This window comes from Malus domestica, chromosome 10 (genome assembly GCF_042453785.1).
Source record: "Malus domestica chromosome 10, GDT2T_hap1".
In the NCBI taxonomy this organism is placed as follows: domain Eukaryota; kingdom Viridiplantae; phylum Streptophyta; class Magnoliopsida; order Rosales; family Rosaceae; genus Malus; species Malus domestica.
In genome coordinates, this window is record NC_091670.1 from 17,960,685 (window position 1) to 17,978,162 (window position 17,478).

Consider the following 17,478-nt stretch of genomic DNA (forward strand, 5'->3'; position numbering starts at 1 on the left):
TTTGAAGGTGTTTGGCAAAAGAATAAGTGTGGGGGTATTTCATGTTTGTATTTAAAAAAAAAAAAAGAGAAAAGAGAAGAAAAGAAAAAGAAAAAGAAAGATTGTATACAAATGAAATAAAAAGTTTTTAAAGTTTCAGTTTAAGGGTGTGGTTGGAGGTGCTAGAAGAATTGCTGGAGAGCTTGAGTTCTTATAAATCTAAAGAAAAGAATTGCTTGCAATGTAGCTTGGAACTTGTGTTTTCCTATTCTATCGTTTCAATAACCCTATCCCTAAACCTCATTACATCCAATAAAAGTCCTCTTGATTTAAGTTTTGCAATTATGACTGTGGAGAAGTGATCTTTATGCAGGCTTATGGTAGAAATTTCACATTTGATTCTTTGAGCGAAACACATTTAAACTAAACACATGTGTGATTGAGTGTATATCCCGTGAGAAGGTTGCTAGTTTGCATATGATGATTTTAAAAATATAAAAATTTTGAAATTGCATTAGCATGGCTATCTCACACACTACACTTCAAGGATGATTCAAAGATTACTGCTAATATTTGAATAAGGAAGATGAACTTGGATTAGTTCCTTGATGCTAGCTATGGTTCTTGTTGATTTGTGTTCTCGAATGAAATTCTATGAGGGTCACATAGGGGGAAGCTAATGTTTTTCTTGTTACTTCTTGTTCTTGTTTTCTTTGTTTTGCTCGAGGACTAGCAAAAGTTAAGTGTGGGGGTATTTGATCGGATCATATTTATATATATTTTTACTTCGAATTCACTCGTCTTTTCTTAGTTAGTTCCTTATATTTTTGAGCTATTTACGTTATTTTTGTGTTTATAGGATTTGTTATGCAAAGAAAATAAAAATAGAACAAGTGAAATTTTATGTAATAAATTCGTCAAAACTGTCTGTGTAGATCAGCTTTTAAATTAAATTAAAAAAAAAATAATAATGATAAGTCATGATGATGTTTGAAACATCATCATGATTCATGTTGTGAAGGCAGAAGATGGGAGGAACAAAAAGAAAGAATAAAATAGGCAAAAAGAGAGGATAACAGATGAGGAGAAAGAGGAGAAGTGGATGGACAACGCGGAGAAGAATAAAAAAAAGAAATATAAAGGAAGCAGAGGGCAGCAGAGAAAGGGGGGAGACGTGAGAAGAATAGGGACACAAAGAAATAAAAGAAAAGAGCACAGAAGCAGAGCGACTGACAGTGCAGAGAAGCAAACAGACGTGAGGACAGTCGGAGAGTAGTGAAGGATGGAGAGAGGGCTAGGAGGGAAGCAGCGAAGCAGCGCTTGAGGGGAGAAAAACAGAAGGAGCAAGCTGCCTTCTCTCTCGGTTAAATCTTTCCAAACTTATATTTTATTTCTGTTTTAATAATGTGTAACTAAATTTATTTTGGCTAGAGGTTAATTCAAAGCCATGAATATATTTGTAATATGAATTGATTACCTTCAGTTGTGATTTAATTTGCTTAACTGCTTGATTGATAGCTTATTTTTGTATGTCGATTAAGAATGCATACTTAATTTACATGCATGAATTTGACGCTAGAATATAAGGGAGTTTCACCTAATCGTTATGAACTTATATTCACAAGTAGTGAAGGTTGCTAGTCACAATCACGTTAAGTAAATTCTTGGCATAAGTTTCATGCAAATCATAGTAACGAGTGCCTCGTCAATGCTTATGTTTTTCATAGAACTTAATGATTCTTGCTTGTATCTCTATTATGCAATTCATGTAGGGAACTTGTAGGGAATGTTTTGGGTTGTCGTATGCAATCATCCAACCCAATAACTTGTGGAAAAACTGAGGGTTAATTAGTGCAATTCACGGTTAATTTGGGGCGTTGAGATTTACAATTTATTGAAAGAACAACTGAAAATCAATTTAGGTTGCATATGTGTCATGTGTGGAGAAGAACCCTCTAGCTAGTCCGTCATCTATCCTTTCACCTTAATTTCATGCTTTTGTCAATTCTGTAATTTATTTAAGTTTAATTTACTTCTCGTCAAAACCAAACCCCCCCCCCATTATTAAATTATATTATTTAGTTAGTTTTCATTGTTGTTAGTCTTTTAATTCAATTTCCGTCCATTTCAATTCCTAGTGTCTAATGTGATTGTTTTCATTATTTTGAGTCATTCTAAGTGTGTTTCGAGTTATTAGAGTTTTTAGCCTAGTTTTGTGTCCTTGAGTCTTGTTTAATATTTTAAAATTAATTTAGAATAGATTAGCAATCCCTCCTAATCCCCGGCCTAGAACGATACCCTACTTACATCTATACTACAATTGTCAAAAAGAGGGTTAAATTTTGTGTGCTTATATTATTCGCATCACGGTACTAAAAATTTTGAGGACAAAATTTTTATAAGGGGGAAGAATGTGAAACCCCGCTCCTGGATTTCACTATTGTAAACTACGTATTATGTATTAGCAAGATTTTATATTATTTTTGGGAATTTATATGAGTTTTATTAAATTAATTACGAAGTTTGAATTTTGGTTAATAATTGTTAAAAATCCATAGACCTTACCAGGTCACACTAAGTAAATTTGGAAAGAGCTCGATCCTATGAGTGTGTAGGCGAAAAGTGTTCGCAAATCAGAGTTGAAACAAATAAATTAGAAACGTTTTAGTTGTTAAAATAAAATAACAAATAAATAAAAGAAGACTGGAAGCTGCCAGATGGTAGTGGGAGAGACAGAGAAAATGAGAAAAATGAGGGAGGGAGAGGGACCAATCAAGAGGAGAAGAAATGAGAGAAAGAAGAGCAGCCAACCTGGATCCACCTTTGACCCGTTTCCCTTATGTAACCTGACCCGGATTCCATGCTAGTTTCTGACGGAATTCCATCCATCTTGCCGATGTTTCATGATCGTCCACAACTCCCAAAATAATTTTTGCCTTCCTTCTTCAAATTTCCACCTTAGTTTGACGGGATTTAATCCCGATTTTGTGAAGGACACACCCACGGGTCCGAGAACCCTACACCGGCAATCCACCATTTTTGAAATGTTTTCCTTCAATCATTAGCACCAAAATACTCTTCTTGAGCCCAGGAATATAACCCAAACAAGTTTGGGGGCGGCGGTGCAGTAGGGAAGTCGAATTGAAAAACACCCATTTTTGGGTCCGACAGATCGATGGAGATTTCAAGTATTTCGCAGTAGAATTAGACTTCGGCACAGGTATGAAATTCTTCCCCTTGTTGTGTTCTATAATCCTATAAAATTTGATGAATTTTGGAGTTGGTTGAAATTCATGGTTTCCATTCGTCAAAAACTGCCGCATGCAGCGGCACGTCCGCGGTAAATGGCCAGTGGGCCGACTTTGTCTTTTTAGGTTAAATTTGATACTCTGATTACATATTTGATGCCTTCTCAATGAAATTCCATCATTCGAACCTAGTTTCATTAATGTCCGCCACTTGAATATTATAGTAAATAACGATTTGATCATTGGAACGTCACTAAAACTTAGTATGTTATTGTATGTAATATTTAAGAACATTAGGAACTACGGATCGAAAATCCGGTGGACGTATCTTCCTTATTGGATTACTAGGGTTAACGTTGTTTAAAATGTTCTGAAGTGTTCTTCAGTACTAAAAATTAACATTCCTAGAGACTCAGTGGGGCCTAGCGGGCCATCTTAATTAGCGAGTTATCCCAAGTGGTGTGTACCTCGATTTATGTGCAAGTGGCACCTTATTGTGTTATACATGTTTATTGAACTTCTAGATGATACAAATGAAATGCATGATTACTAGTATAGAAATGCGAGCCTAGAATCTTATTAGAAGTATTATTATATAGAACTTATATGCTGGTATAACAAGATAGTTAGTGGTCGTGAGAAGTTGATGGTGTAGGTGCTTACGCTGTAAATCATAAGGGTTGAGATAGGAGTAAGTATGTTGTGTGTTGATCTAATTGCACCATATAGCAATGGTACATGGATGGTCTTACTTGGCATATCCGCGATAGGGGACCATACATATTTTAGAGGTGATCATGCTTAGTATATCCACGATAGGGGACCATACATATTTCAGGGGTGATCATGCTTGGTATATCCACGATGGGTGATCACTGCCTGCACGATTAGACTATGCATATGGTTCCACTTGGTATATCCGTAATGGGGGACTATACGCATTCTATGAGTGATGATGCTTGGTATATCCGCGATAGGTGATCACTACCTAGAGCTATAGGATACAATCCTGCTTGGTATATTCGTGATTGGGGACTGTACATATGTTAGGGGTGATCATGCTTGGTATATCCGCGATGGGTGATTACTGCCTACGTTATTGGACTATGCCTATGGTTCTGCTTGGTTTATCCATAATGGGGAACCATACACATTCTAGGAGTGATCATGTTTGGTATATTTGCGCTGGGCGATCACTACCTAGAGTTAAGATGTGGTCCTGCTTCGTATATCTGCAATGGGGACCATACATATTTCAGGGCTGATCATGCTTGGTATATCCGCGAAAGGTGATCATTGCCTGAACGCTTAAATTATGCCTATGGTTCTGCTTGGTATATTTGCAATGTGGGACCTTACGCATTCTAGGGGTGATGAAGATTAGTTGTACTTGGTACATTTTGGTAAGCGAGCATATTTTAGTTGGATTCCTTTGAGTGGTCCAAAATCCTTACTCGTGCTCATTTCCATAAAGTTAGTCTGGAAACCTAGATTCAAATGAATGAGAATTACCCACAGTAGATCTTGTGAGTATAAATTAGATTTACCTTGTTATTACTTATAATCCAAGTAGGGAACTATGTAGAGTTCTTTAATTAAATTTGTGAAATGATATGTTATCTCATTGATTGATTAACGTAGTTAAATGATAATATCGTGCATCTTTGACTTGTGAATTTATTAATGGACATGTTTGTGGAATGGTGTTGGAAAGCATGTGATATATGTGAATGACGAAATGACAAATCTCGGGTTATATATATTTGATATATAGAGAAAGGTTCAGAGTTTAATAATTGGTGAACTACGAATGGTTTGATCCTTATTTAGGGTATGTAGGCAGTCTAACGCAAGGGTTAGATGCAGCCATGAAATGGAACCAAGTTACCACGTGGTTGAATTAGTGTTTATTTTTGGTCTTGTCTCGGGGCGAGACATGATAGATAAACAGGAATTGGTGACGTCACATGTTGGGATCGGCGTGTGACAGTTAGACTTTTGCAGGTTTATACCTTTACATTTTGTTTAATGGGGGTTAGACTTAGACCTAGCATTTCTGTCGTATTTTCTGTGTTCATGTCATTTTTGTGTTATACATGATATCTTATTGGGTTGTATCGTGTAACACCTATTAAAATGAACTGGTAATATGACCCGACCCGAACTCGATCCATTAATATTAATGGGTAATATGACGCGAACTGTTACCTGTCGAAGAAAATATATTTTAAACCAATAAATAATCAAATGAAAAAACATAATACTAAATTAGTAAACACATACCACATTGTCACATAAATATTACTTCAAAACACAAAAGCACATTTGTCTTTCAAGTATTACATAAATATTAATTAATGTAGAAGTGTGGAAAATATAAAAGAAAATAAATAAAAACTCGTAATGACAAGCTTTACAACTTTTGTGAAGGGTTCAACTTCAAAACTCACCACTATAATCTTATTAACTATTGTGGATGCAAATTTTCTCCTCTTCGATCTTGGACGATTTTGCACCTACAAAACAACTAGCACCTTAGGTTAAGGCCAAAAGTCTCATGCGCCCACGATGAATGGGGAGGGCTTTGGCCGAAGAACCTCCGATGCCAAAGTTAGAATTTTTAGAGAGAAAAAGTGTTTAGAGTGTTTAGCATTTTTTGCAAGAGGATTGGAATGAATTTTTGGTGAGAATAGGTGCCTATTTATAGAGTTAGGGCTTGACCAATTTTGAATAAAAGTAACCAGCCACTAAAGGTTTTTTGTGGGGTTCAATTTCATGTTTAATTAGCCAATTTATTGGCTAATTAAATATGAAAAGAATAAATGGGTGGTTATAAAAATGAATGACTAATTTAATAAGGAAAATGGGAAAGGTGAGGATGGGAATGGTGGTGGCCGGTTTTGACTATCAATTTGGGTGATTTTATTGACTATTAAGGATGATTTTAGGAGATATGGTAGGTATATATTATTTAGCTAATTGATTAGCTAAATAATGAAATAGAAAATACTAGGTTTTGGGAAATACCTTATAGAAAGGATTTGATGAAAGAGGTTTTTAATTGTTACCTTTTTTGGGCACTTTTGACTTGATTGAAAGATGATTGCCTGCTGCTCACGCGTAGGAATCCTGGTATGCCTCAAGGGTATTTTTGTTCTCTTTTGTCCAAAAGTCCACGTGTCGCCTAGTGAATATTTTTGGCTCCACAAATGCCCCCACACCTGTTGGGCTGCTTGTAGGAAAGAGCAACAGGTGTAGAGATTTTCTTGCTTTAGGAAACTTAAGACTGCTTCCTATTTTGATGTTGATTATCTCTTTAATAGGAAATTAGATCCTTCTAGGAAAAGGAAATAAATTTCTCTCAAAGCCTATTTAAGTCCACCTTAAGTGGGTTATTAAATCAACTTTGGAGAGCGATTTATTCTACCCTACAAGAGAGAGATGGCTTAGAGGATATTTGTTCCCCCTCCTCTAGCAATCTTCTACATCTTGCCCGTGCAAAGGACCGTCTTTCATTGCTTTCTTCGTCTTCTTCGTGCCACACCGATGTAAGAAAAATTTAATTTTTCTTGCCTTATTCTTGGATAGTGCTATTGCGGGGTAGCAGTCGGGGTGGTGCGGTACGTCGGCTGGCAGGGGCCAGGAGCTGGCTCGGCATGGGCTGAGGAGATGTCGTGGCAGGGACCACTGCTTAGGCAGCTTGGCTTGGCTTGAGCCAAGGGCAGCTTGTGCAGTTGGGGTCGAGGATTGTGGCGCTGGGGCGCAGTGCTAGGCGAGCCGCATGGCTCATGTCCTTTGGGCTCTTGGACCTGACTCGGGCCAGGCTGGCGATTGAGAGAAATGAGGAGATTGCGGGTCTCATGGGCTGCTGGAATGTTGGGCATGCAGGCCTCCTGCCTGCTGGAATGCTGGGTTGAGCTCCCCTGCTGAGTACCATGAACGTCGTTGGCTGTTTAGTCCTCTTTGCTGAAAGAAAAGTGGGCTGCTCCAGAAAGATGAGGTAAAGAGGATCAAGGCGGATGCATTGGCTCGTCTGATCGCTGTCGTGGAGCTTACTATGAATGAAGATGGAAAGAAGAAATCTTCCCCGCCTGCTCATGAGATGCCAGTTAAGAAAAAACTGAAGACTTCTTATACTGCTCATAAGGGTCCACTTCCTACCGAGAGGTATGTGATTGTCATGACTTCTTCCAATGGGAAGAAAAATAAGGCTGCTAGATCTGAGCATGTGGCGTCTTCCATGTTGAGAATGGCTAGTACAATTGTGGATAAGATTGCTCAGCGTAAAGGTTTTATCATGCCCCCAGTGCCGAAGTCTGTACCAGGATGTTTTTTGGGAGCCAAGTCCGGTTCACCTTTATAGAGACTTGCTATTATGAAGAGCGGTAAGGTGGACTCTGCTGCTAAAGTGGCGCCAAAGCCTGCTCCCTTTGCTGCTGAGATTGATTCGCCTCAGATTCAAGATCTTAAGCTTGCAATTTCTGAGCTTCGTTTCGCTGCTTATGCTAAGAAAGGAGTGGATGAGCTTCTCTATTTCTCCGAAAGACTTGCTTGCTTTTACTTTTAAGGCTTCCATTGGTGAAGTAGTTGGAGAAGTTAGTGCCCAGACTGGGGCAGCCGGGGGTGAAGCGCCGGATGATGCTGCTGCTAAGAGCGTTACGGCTGTTGAAGGTGTGGCGACCGAGTAGTCGTGGGATGTCCAAGCTGCTGTAGTGTAGTATTTTAGGTAGCCTTTAGGATTTTCTTTATTTTTCCTTGTAGCTCTTGTTTTGCTTGAACTCCTTCAGCCTTTGCTAGTTGTTTATAAACATGTTTTCCTTCGTTTTTCTTCATATTCACTTCTTTTGTTCATGCCCTAACCTTTAGACTTGATAGACCAGTGGCAGGCATGCTACTTTTTTTATAAGCAGACAAGCTCGCGTAGCCTATGCAGCCGTAGGTGTTGGTGTAGAACTTTGCAAAGTTGTTAGCCATAGGATTGGCAGCCGGATGCCTTACTTACAGAAGCAGACAAGTCCGCGTAACCACTAGGCTGTTAACCTTGACTTTCTTCAATTCCGTAGGTTGCGTAGCAAGTATCACAACACTCTAGGACTTGGTGTAGGTTGTTCTGCGCTTGGCAGAGGTGAAGCTTATCGACTACGTAGCATGTCAACAGTGGATAAAACTTCGTATATGCGCGCTAGCTTGTTTAACCTTTCATAAGAATGTGCGGTTGTATAAGTCTAGCACGGCTTTACTGCTTGAAGGGCAAGCCGTAGGCAGTCTTCCGGAATCCGTAGGCTACCTTAGTGCACTCGGTAGCAGCTTTAGGATTCCAGGGCAGCCGTCCATCGGATGTACTGCGTAATGTGCCCTCTCCGTCTCTAGGGCCCGGTTCCCCACGAATTAGGCCAAGAAACCCAAAATCCTTCAGTTAGCTAAGCCTTGAAAAAGACCATTGCGGCTACTTCTAGGAATCCCGGCGCAAGCCATCGTGCATCTAGTTATACTAGGGCAGCCAGGCTCATCCACGTCTGGATATTCGGAGTGTAAAGTTTATCCTCCCGTCTTGGAGAGCTGACCCATATGGGTGTCGGGGAATTAGTTTACCCTCTCGCACTGGAGAGCAATTAGTTTACCCTCTCGCATGGAGAGCATGGTTGGTCCCTCGGGGGGCGCAATTCCTGCGATGGGTCCCTAAGAAGGGCGCAGTCTTCTTTTGAAGTGCCGGAGTGATCAGTTGTTGTAAGCATGCAGCCGAACCAAGTTGTGATTACTTCTGAATTCCTCATTGAAAAACGAGTGAAACGAACGAGAACTTAGCTGTAAGGTAGGAACTGCATAACAACTGGATAGTCCTCGACTTGTGAGGTGGTGCCCGTCGAACTTCTTGAGTCTTCGGGCTTTGATGTAGTGGGAGGTCACACATGGTACTTCTTCAGATTGTAGGCGCTCCACTACTTTTCAATGTTTTTATCGTTTCATGGTAGCGGGGGTATAATTACTCTTGCCGCCTATTCTGCTGAGCTTGTACGGACCTTCCCAGATGAGATCCATCTTTTTGGATGTTTCGGCCTGCCTATTGCCTTGAGGATATCTCGACATGGACATATGCTGCTTGATGCCATATTTTTGGAAGAACTTCGCCAAATCTTTGTCCACGAATTGCAGGCCGTTGTTGGTGACGATGGATTAAGGGATGCCAAATCGGTAAATGATGTTCCTCCATATGAAGCGCTCTATGTCCGTCTGAATCGTGGTCGTCATGGGCTCTGCTTCCATCTATTTGGTGAAGTAGTCGGTTGCCACGAACCACGGCTGCTCGCGAGCCTTTGTAGTTGGATGCGTCGTTGACATGCGAATGCCAGAAATCTCCATTGAGGGAATATGTGCGGCTAAAGTGTGCTCGACTGCCTTCGGGGCATCATTGGGCCGAGTTGTTGCTTTCGTCAGAAAACTTTGCATCTGCCAGGGTCTACGCCTTTATCGTCGTCGGTTTGGATTCGGCGGAATAGTGCGTCATGATGATGACTGCAGGTAACTATAGAATACAGGTAGTCGGGCCCCCAGCTCTTCTCGCATGATGGTAGAGCTTATTGCTACTTTAGATACCGTCAAACATGTGAATAAGTCCTCCGCTGCTTCTAGGGAGGTGATGTCGGGTACTTTTTCAAGTCCTTAAATGTGCATTGGCGAGCCTCATCCCAAAGTGCATGCTTCTCTGCTAAAGCAAAAGAGTCTGCCAGAGTTAGATATTCTTTCATGATCAATTTTCCGAATAGCGGGTGGTCTGCTGGAAGTCCTTTTTGGAAGGCTGCTCTAGCTATCGAGTCGTTGCATCCGACTATTTTTGCCTTCTCTATTTTGAACCTCCTCACATAGTCGCGAAACGACTCCTTTGGGTTCTTCTTGAAGTCGAACAAATGGTCAGACTTCTTTTTGATCGAGCGATAGGATGAATATTCTTTGATGAAAACCAAAGAAAGTTCGTAGAAATTCCGGATGGATTATGGCGGCAGGGTGTAGAACCAATCTTGCGCCTCGCCTTGTAGAGTGGTGGCGAATATCTTGCACATGAGATCATCGTTGTTTCGATAAAGGATAATTGCGCTTTGGTAACGTTTTAAGTGTCTTTCCGGGTCTTCATCCCCTTTGAAATATGTGAAATGTGGCATGCTGAACTCGCGTGGAGGCTGTGCCTCCTCGATCTCCTCCGTGAAGGGTGACCTGCTTATGTTGATTATGTTCCGTCGTAGTGCCTCGTCGGTGACCTCGTTGCGTTGGAAATCATGCAATCGCTTGGTCAAGAGTCTCTCTACTTCTTCCTGAATTTGCCTTTGTTGGGGTAGCGGAGCTCTCGGCTGCCCCCAGTCATGACTTGCTGGTCTAGGCTGCTCTTCCATGTGTTTGGCTCGTCTATGCCGCGGATGCAGTGCATGTGGTGCGTTCCTAGTAGGCGAGCGAGTTCTTCGCAGGCTGCTGGTTGAACTTGAGCTGGATTGAGTGACTGCTTCTCTCCGTCCGTCGTGCTGCCTACTCTGATGTGAGGTGGAGGACGCTCATTGTGGGCTTAGCTGCGAATAGACACTTTGCCCGGAAGGTTGCTCATGTTGACTATCGGAGTATGACCCCAACCGTGAATGTATGCTCATCCGTGGGCCTAGTCGAGAGTGCATGCTCCCTCGCGCTCTAAGACCGGAATGTACACTGCCCAAACGTTCGGCTCGTGGCTGGTCGAGTGGCTGCTTACCGGGACGCTGCTGGAAATGTTCGTCTGCCCTTGTCCTACTTCGGGATACCTCGTCCGGGGCACGTTGGATCCCGATACGTTGCAAAAGTTGATTCACCAAGGTTTTCTGTTGTGCAAGGGCGCTCGTCAACTCTATGACTTGTCGAGACAAGTGTTGTTCGCCATTTGGATTGGAAGAGCTTGGAAGGAATGCGCCTCCTTGGGCAGTGGAAAGGTGGTAGACTTCGGGCGCGAGATTTGAGTTGGGAAATGTCAAATCCGTGAAAAAATGTGGTGAGAATGCCCCCTGCTCGATGGTAGGTCCGGATGGTTGAGATAGTCTTGGGCCGACTTGGGCTGCTTGGAAAGCCACGGGAGCAGGCTGGGCCGTGAGAGTGGGCTGCTCGAAAGAAGCAGGCTAGACCACGGGAGTGGGTTGCTCGTCGGGAACAAGCTGGGTCACGAGAGCAGGCTGCTTGGCAGGAGCAGGCTGGGCCACGAGAGTGGGCTGTTTGGCAGGAGCAGGCTGGGCCACCGGAGTGGGCTGCTCGACGAAAGCAGGCTGGGCCACGGGAGTGGGTTGCTCGTCGGGAGCAGGCTGGGTCACGAGAGCAGGCTGCTTGGCAGGAGCAGGCTGGGCCACAGGAGTGGGCTGCTTGGCAAGAGCAGGTTGGGCCACCGGAGTGGGCTGCTCGTCGGGAGCAGGCTGGGTCACGAGAGCAGGCTGCTCGGCAGGAGCAAGTTGGGCCGTGAGAGTGGGTTGCTTGACGGGAGCAGGCTGGATCACGGAAGCAGGCTGCTCAATGCGCGGTGCATGTGCATGCGAGGCTTGGGCTTGGGTCCACGTAAACTTGGATGGCACGGCTTGGATTGTGGCCTTGGTACCGTGAGCCTTGGATGGCACGGCTCGGGCCGTGGTGAAGGCTCCATGGACCTCGCCACGAGTGGCTACCTCGGTAGCCACCGCGGTGGTTCCCATGGTGGCCGTGGTGGAGGCACCATAGACCTCGCCGCGGGTGGCTACCGAGGTAGCCACCACGGTGGTTCCCATGGTAGAAGCTTGTGGTGATGATGCCGCTCCCCTTATTGTCGCATTTTGCCTCACGGATCTCCGGGCCGTGGTGAAGGCTCCATGGACCTCGCCACGAGTGGCTACCGAAGTAGCCACCGCGGTGGTTCCCATGGTGGCCGTGGTGAAGGCACCATGGACCTCGCCGTGGGTGGCTACCGAGGTAGCCACCACGGTGGTTACCATGGTGGAAGCTCGTGATGATGATGCCGCTCCCCTTATTGTCGCATTTAGCCTCACGGATCTCCGTAATCCCATTTCTTGAACATTAGAATTTTCACTTGTGGAATTTTCTAAATTTCTAGCCATTATATTTTGCTTATACGTTTTATCAAAGAACCTTTGCAAGTAAAAAATTCTAATAATAAGAATGTATGAAAAATATTCAAATGGACTAGAAAATAAAGAAAAAACCTTTTTGTGCGAGAGTCTTCTACGAGTATGGATTTCAACTCTCAATGAAAGCACCAATTTGTGGATGCAAATTTTCTCCTCTTCGATCTTGGACGATTTTGCACCTACAAAACAACTAGCACCTTAGGTTAAGGCCAAAAGTCTCACGCGCCCACGATGAATGGGGGGGGCTTTGGCCGAAGAACCTCCGATGCCAAAGTTAGAATTTTTAGAGAGAAAAAGTGTTTAGAGTGTTTAGCATTTTTTGCAAGAGGATTGGAATGAATTTTTGGTGAGAATAGGTGCCTATTTATAGAGTTAGGGCTTGACCAATTTTGAATAAAAGTAACCAGCCACTAAAGGTTTTTTGTGGGGTTCAATTTCATGTTTAATTAGCCAATTTATTGGCTAATTAAATATGAAAAGAATAAATGGGTGGTTATAAAAATGAATGACTATTTTAATAAGGAAAATGGGAAAGGTGAGGATGGGAATGGTGGTGGCCGGTTTTGACTATCAATTTGGGTGATTTTATTGACTATTAAGGATGATTTTAGGAGATATGTTAGGTATATATTATTTAGCTAATTGATTAGCTAAATAATGAAATAGAAAATACTAGGTTTTGGGAAATACCTTATAGAAAGGATTTGATGAAAGAGGTTTTTAATTGTTACCTTTTTTGGGCACTTTTGACTTGATTGAAAGATGATTGCCCGCTACTCGCGCGTAGGAATCCTGGTATGCCTCAAGAGTATTTTTGTTCTCTTTTGTCCAAAAGTCCACGTGTCGCCTAGTGAATATTTTTGGCTCCACAACTATGATCAAAATTTAACCGTTGATTGTTGTTTACATTTACGCTCCATTCTTTTCACCAAATTTTGTTTTTTGAATAATATGATCTTTTAGAGGATGGAGGAAGATGAACGGTTTGATCGTTCGGAGTTTTACTATTAATGAAAATATTGCTTTGAGTTTACAAAGGCTCTAGAAACTATCTAATAACAGTTGACTTGAATTTCAGACAACAAGTCAAGTAAAATTTATCACAGTAATGATAATAAGAAACTCTCATAACAAAAACAAATAAATAACTAAAACTTAATTTTTATTAACTTATATAGTATAATAATACAATAATACATATTTAATAAACAATATATAACTATAGCTATAGTATTTTATAGTAAGTTTTAACTGTTTAACTTTAAAATCATCAAAATAATTTTTTCTTAACAGGTCAAAACGCGTTACCCGTGTGTAAATTGATTAAGGACCCGTTATTAACAGGTTTTTAACTGGAGGCCCAATAACGACCCGATTAATTATTGTATTAAACCGAAACTTGTTACTTTCGTGCCGTGTTAATGAATCATGTAAGAAATTGCCAAGTTTAGTTAAACTTCATGTCTCACCCCACCACAACCAGTTATATATTAATTTTTTTTTTGGGTAAAAGACTGTTTACTACCCTCATGTTTCGTGGTTTTCAACATTTAGTACATCAAATTTTTTTCGTTTCAGTCTCAGATTCATACCTAAAGTGTAAATTTTGGGACAGTCTCATACATCCGTTAGTCAAACTGTTAAGTCTCCCATTAACTGTGACGTGGCGCACTGACTGGGCGCCACATGTCATCCACGTTTTTTTTTCTTTTCTTTTCTTCCTTCTTCTTCCTCCGACTGCAACTTTTTTTTTGCTTCCTTCCTCCTTCCTTCTTCTTCTTCTTCCTCCGAATCTGGGGAAGCTTTATTTTATTTTTTTCTTCTTCTTCTTCCTCTTGCTCTTCCTCTTCTTCTTCTTCTTCTTCTTCTTCCTCCGAATCTGGGGGAAGATGAAGGTTATTTTTTATTTATTTATTTTTTTTTTTGAGGAAGAAGAAGGAAGAAGAAGAAGAAGGAGAAGGAAGAAGGAGGAAGGAAGAAGGAGGAATGAAGAAGGAGAAGAAGGGGAAGGAAGAAGGAGGAAGAAAAAAAAAAGTTGCAGTCGGAGGAAGAAGAAGAAGAAAGAAGGAGGAAGAAGAAAGAAAAAAAAAAACTGAATCTGGGCAGATTCGGAGGAAGAAGAAGAAGAAGAACAGGAAGGAAGAAGGAGGAAGAATGAGGAAGAAGGAGGAAGAAGAAGAAAAAATAAAAAATAAAAAACTTCCCTAGATTTCGAGGAAGAAGACGAAGGAGAAGGAGAAGGAAAAAGAAGGAAGAAGGGAAGGAAGAAGGAGGAAGGAAGAAGGAGGAGGAAGAAAAAAAAAGTTGCAGTCGGAGGAAGAAGAAGAAAGAAGAAGAAAAGAAAAGAAAAGAAAAAAAAAACGAAAAACGTGGATGACACGTGGCGCCCAGTCAGTGCGCCACATCACAGTTAACGGGAGATTTAACAGTTTGACTACGGATGTATGAGACTGTCCCAAAATTTACACTTTAGGAATGAATCTGAGACGAAAAAAAACTTGATGTACTAAATGTTGAAAACCATAAAACATGAGGGTAGTAAACAGTCTTTTACCCTTATTTTTTTATCATTTTTTTTGTCCTTTACTTAGTTATGAAGCATTACAATTATGTAAATACATTTTAGTCGTCCAATACACATAAGAAAATTAATAATTAAGTATTCTCCATATTAGTGGAATATGAGACATCCCACTTGTATGAGTACTGCTATACAAATTTATTATATTATGTATTCATTTAATATTAATTACATATCAATTTCATGTTGTGTCAATTTTGTTTTACCTTTAAATACGAACATGAGATTAAAAAAAATCATAAACACAAACATGACGTCCTGCATACTTTTTATTTGAGCAATATTCTAATATGTAGTTCTATCCAACCTGGCAATACCCAAAGACTGCATGAACTGTTGTATTAATATAGTTTCTGATTGTCAGTTCATATACCAAAATACTACCATAATCACTAACTATTATACTGATGTGTATCAAAGATTCAAAATTAAACCTATACAATATAATCAACGGAAAATGTTTCTTGTGGCTCGACAATAGTCATTTCCACAGGCCAAAAAACAATAAAATAAAATTTACTGTGTACTGTGTGCAATATTTTGTTTGTGTTGGTTTATACGAGGAACCAAGGCTATATGACTACGTCTATTCTAAATTTCTGATGACTTCTCTCAAACAAAATTCTCAGCTTGGCTTCTTCAACAAAGTCTCCAAGTTATATAAGAATATGTGTTGAGCAGAAGCAGTTTCCATCGATCGATCAGTGACCAGGTCCCCTGCGGCTTGGCCCGGAGTAAGCTTGTGCTACAAGGAAACTCTTTATGGACTTAAAAGTACGTTTATCTTGAGCACCTATAAGAGGTCTCGAGGCCTCAACATGCGCAGGGTAAAAGAGTGGGAGGAAGAAGATGATGAACATGGAAATGGCATTGAAAGCCAACAGAAGAGAATTTTGAGATTTCATTTTAATGAGTTCAGGGGTTTGTGTGAGGCTCAAAGGATGTTGGGTTGAATTGGAGGCACAAATATAATATGAGAGGTAGCTGGTTAGTTTGCTTATATAGAGACTTGCTACTAGCTAGGGTAGCTTGGTTTGCTATTTATTCATTGACTTTTTGGTATTGCGGGCTGCCGCTGGATTGTGTTTTCTGTGCTGACTTTAGAGTTTGAAAATGTTAACCTCAGCCTTTGACAATTAATCTGAAGCAACGTCAAACGTATAACTAATTAAGTTAGTACTATCCGACTGATATATTTATCATATCTGATTGAAATAGTTAATACAATCCGAACTGTCAAATGAGGCCTCAATGTTTTTAAAATACAAAAATAGGAATAGGTCAATTGTCGGATAATATTTAGTTAAGTTGGTAGGTTTTATTTTTTTATTTTAAGAAGCGATGGATATATTTGATTGATCAACAAAAATGATCACAATCGGTGTCACATGTGTACAATTTTTTCAGTGACAATACATTGGTCTGTAGGTAATTTGCACAGAAAATATAATGAGTAAACTCCTATTTAGCTGCCACATAAGAATATTTGTAATTGTATTGTATGGCAATGAAGAATACATATCAATCACTTGTATTAAGGGATTCTTCAAATAGTCTATGGTGCTCATTACGTAACATTTTATAATAAATTTTATAGATCATTTTTACAAAAAAAGAAAAAAAAACCAAGTCGAATACGATTCTTCAAAAAGACACTAAAATGACTACCATTTAATTCAACGTTCATATATATGTTTCGGATTAAGATAGTTTTTTTTTGTAGATATAACATTTGAAAGAAGACCTAACAAATAGAAAAATAGATCGATAAAGTACTCTGTAGAGTGAGCTATACAAATAAGGGTGATTTTGTATATAGTCAATTAAAAGTTATGATATTAACAAATAGGTCAATCAAATTTATTGGAATTATAAATAGGTCAATGAGACTTTAAGATACATTAAAACACCTCAATCAAATTAAAATTACAAACGATGCCATTACCATTTAAAACACCAAACCTTTCCATCTCCTTCATTGTAAATCGCACCTCCCATCACCTTCAGACTTCAACCTCCCCGCCTTCTACCACCTTCAACCTCCCCTGCCTCCCACCACTTTTAACCTCCATTTTTCGGATTGCAACGTAGTGTCTGTTTCCTGTTCTGTGATTGTGCATTCAGATTCAAATAGGTTTGTGGTTTCAGACACTTGTTGTAGTGCTGTTTCTTGTTCTGTGATTGTGCATTGGGATTCAAATAGGTTTGTGGATTTAGACACTTTGTTGCAGTGTTTGTTTCATGTTCTGGGATTGTGCATTGAGATTCAAATAGGTTTGTGGATTCAGACACTGCGTTGCAGTGTCTGTTTCTTGTTCTGTGAATTCAAACACTTCCACACTCCGCCATCGAGATCCTCGACACCTGACTCAACACCCCCTTCAAATCCCCTTGCCCCGCCTTCGATTCCAAACCCTGATCGACCAAAATCGAGTCCTTCCTCGACAATTCAATCTAAGAAATTCGAAATTCGACGCCCAATTCATTTTTTTGCAATTTTTCCAAAAAAAAAAGAAGAAGAAAACTTAAGAAAGAGAGAGGGGGGACCTGT

At 40.5% G+C, this 17,478-nt stretch overlaps 1 long non-coding RNA gene across 1 annotated transcript; it reads left to right on the forward strand.

The window, feature by feature from the left end:
• The first annotated feature begins 2,802 nt into the window (after positions 1-2,802).
• LOC139188840 (uncharacterized) lies at positions 2,803-15,989 on the forward strand. The gene is made up of 2 exons (XR_011572185.1): positions 2,803-3,199; positions 15,557-15,989. It is a non-coding gene; the product is annotated as an uncharacterized lncRNA (long non-coding RNA).
• The last annotated feature ends 1,489 nt before the right edge of the window (positions 15,990-17,478 follow it).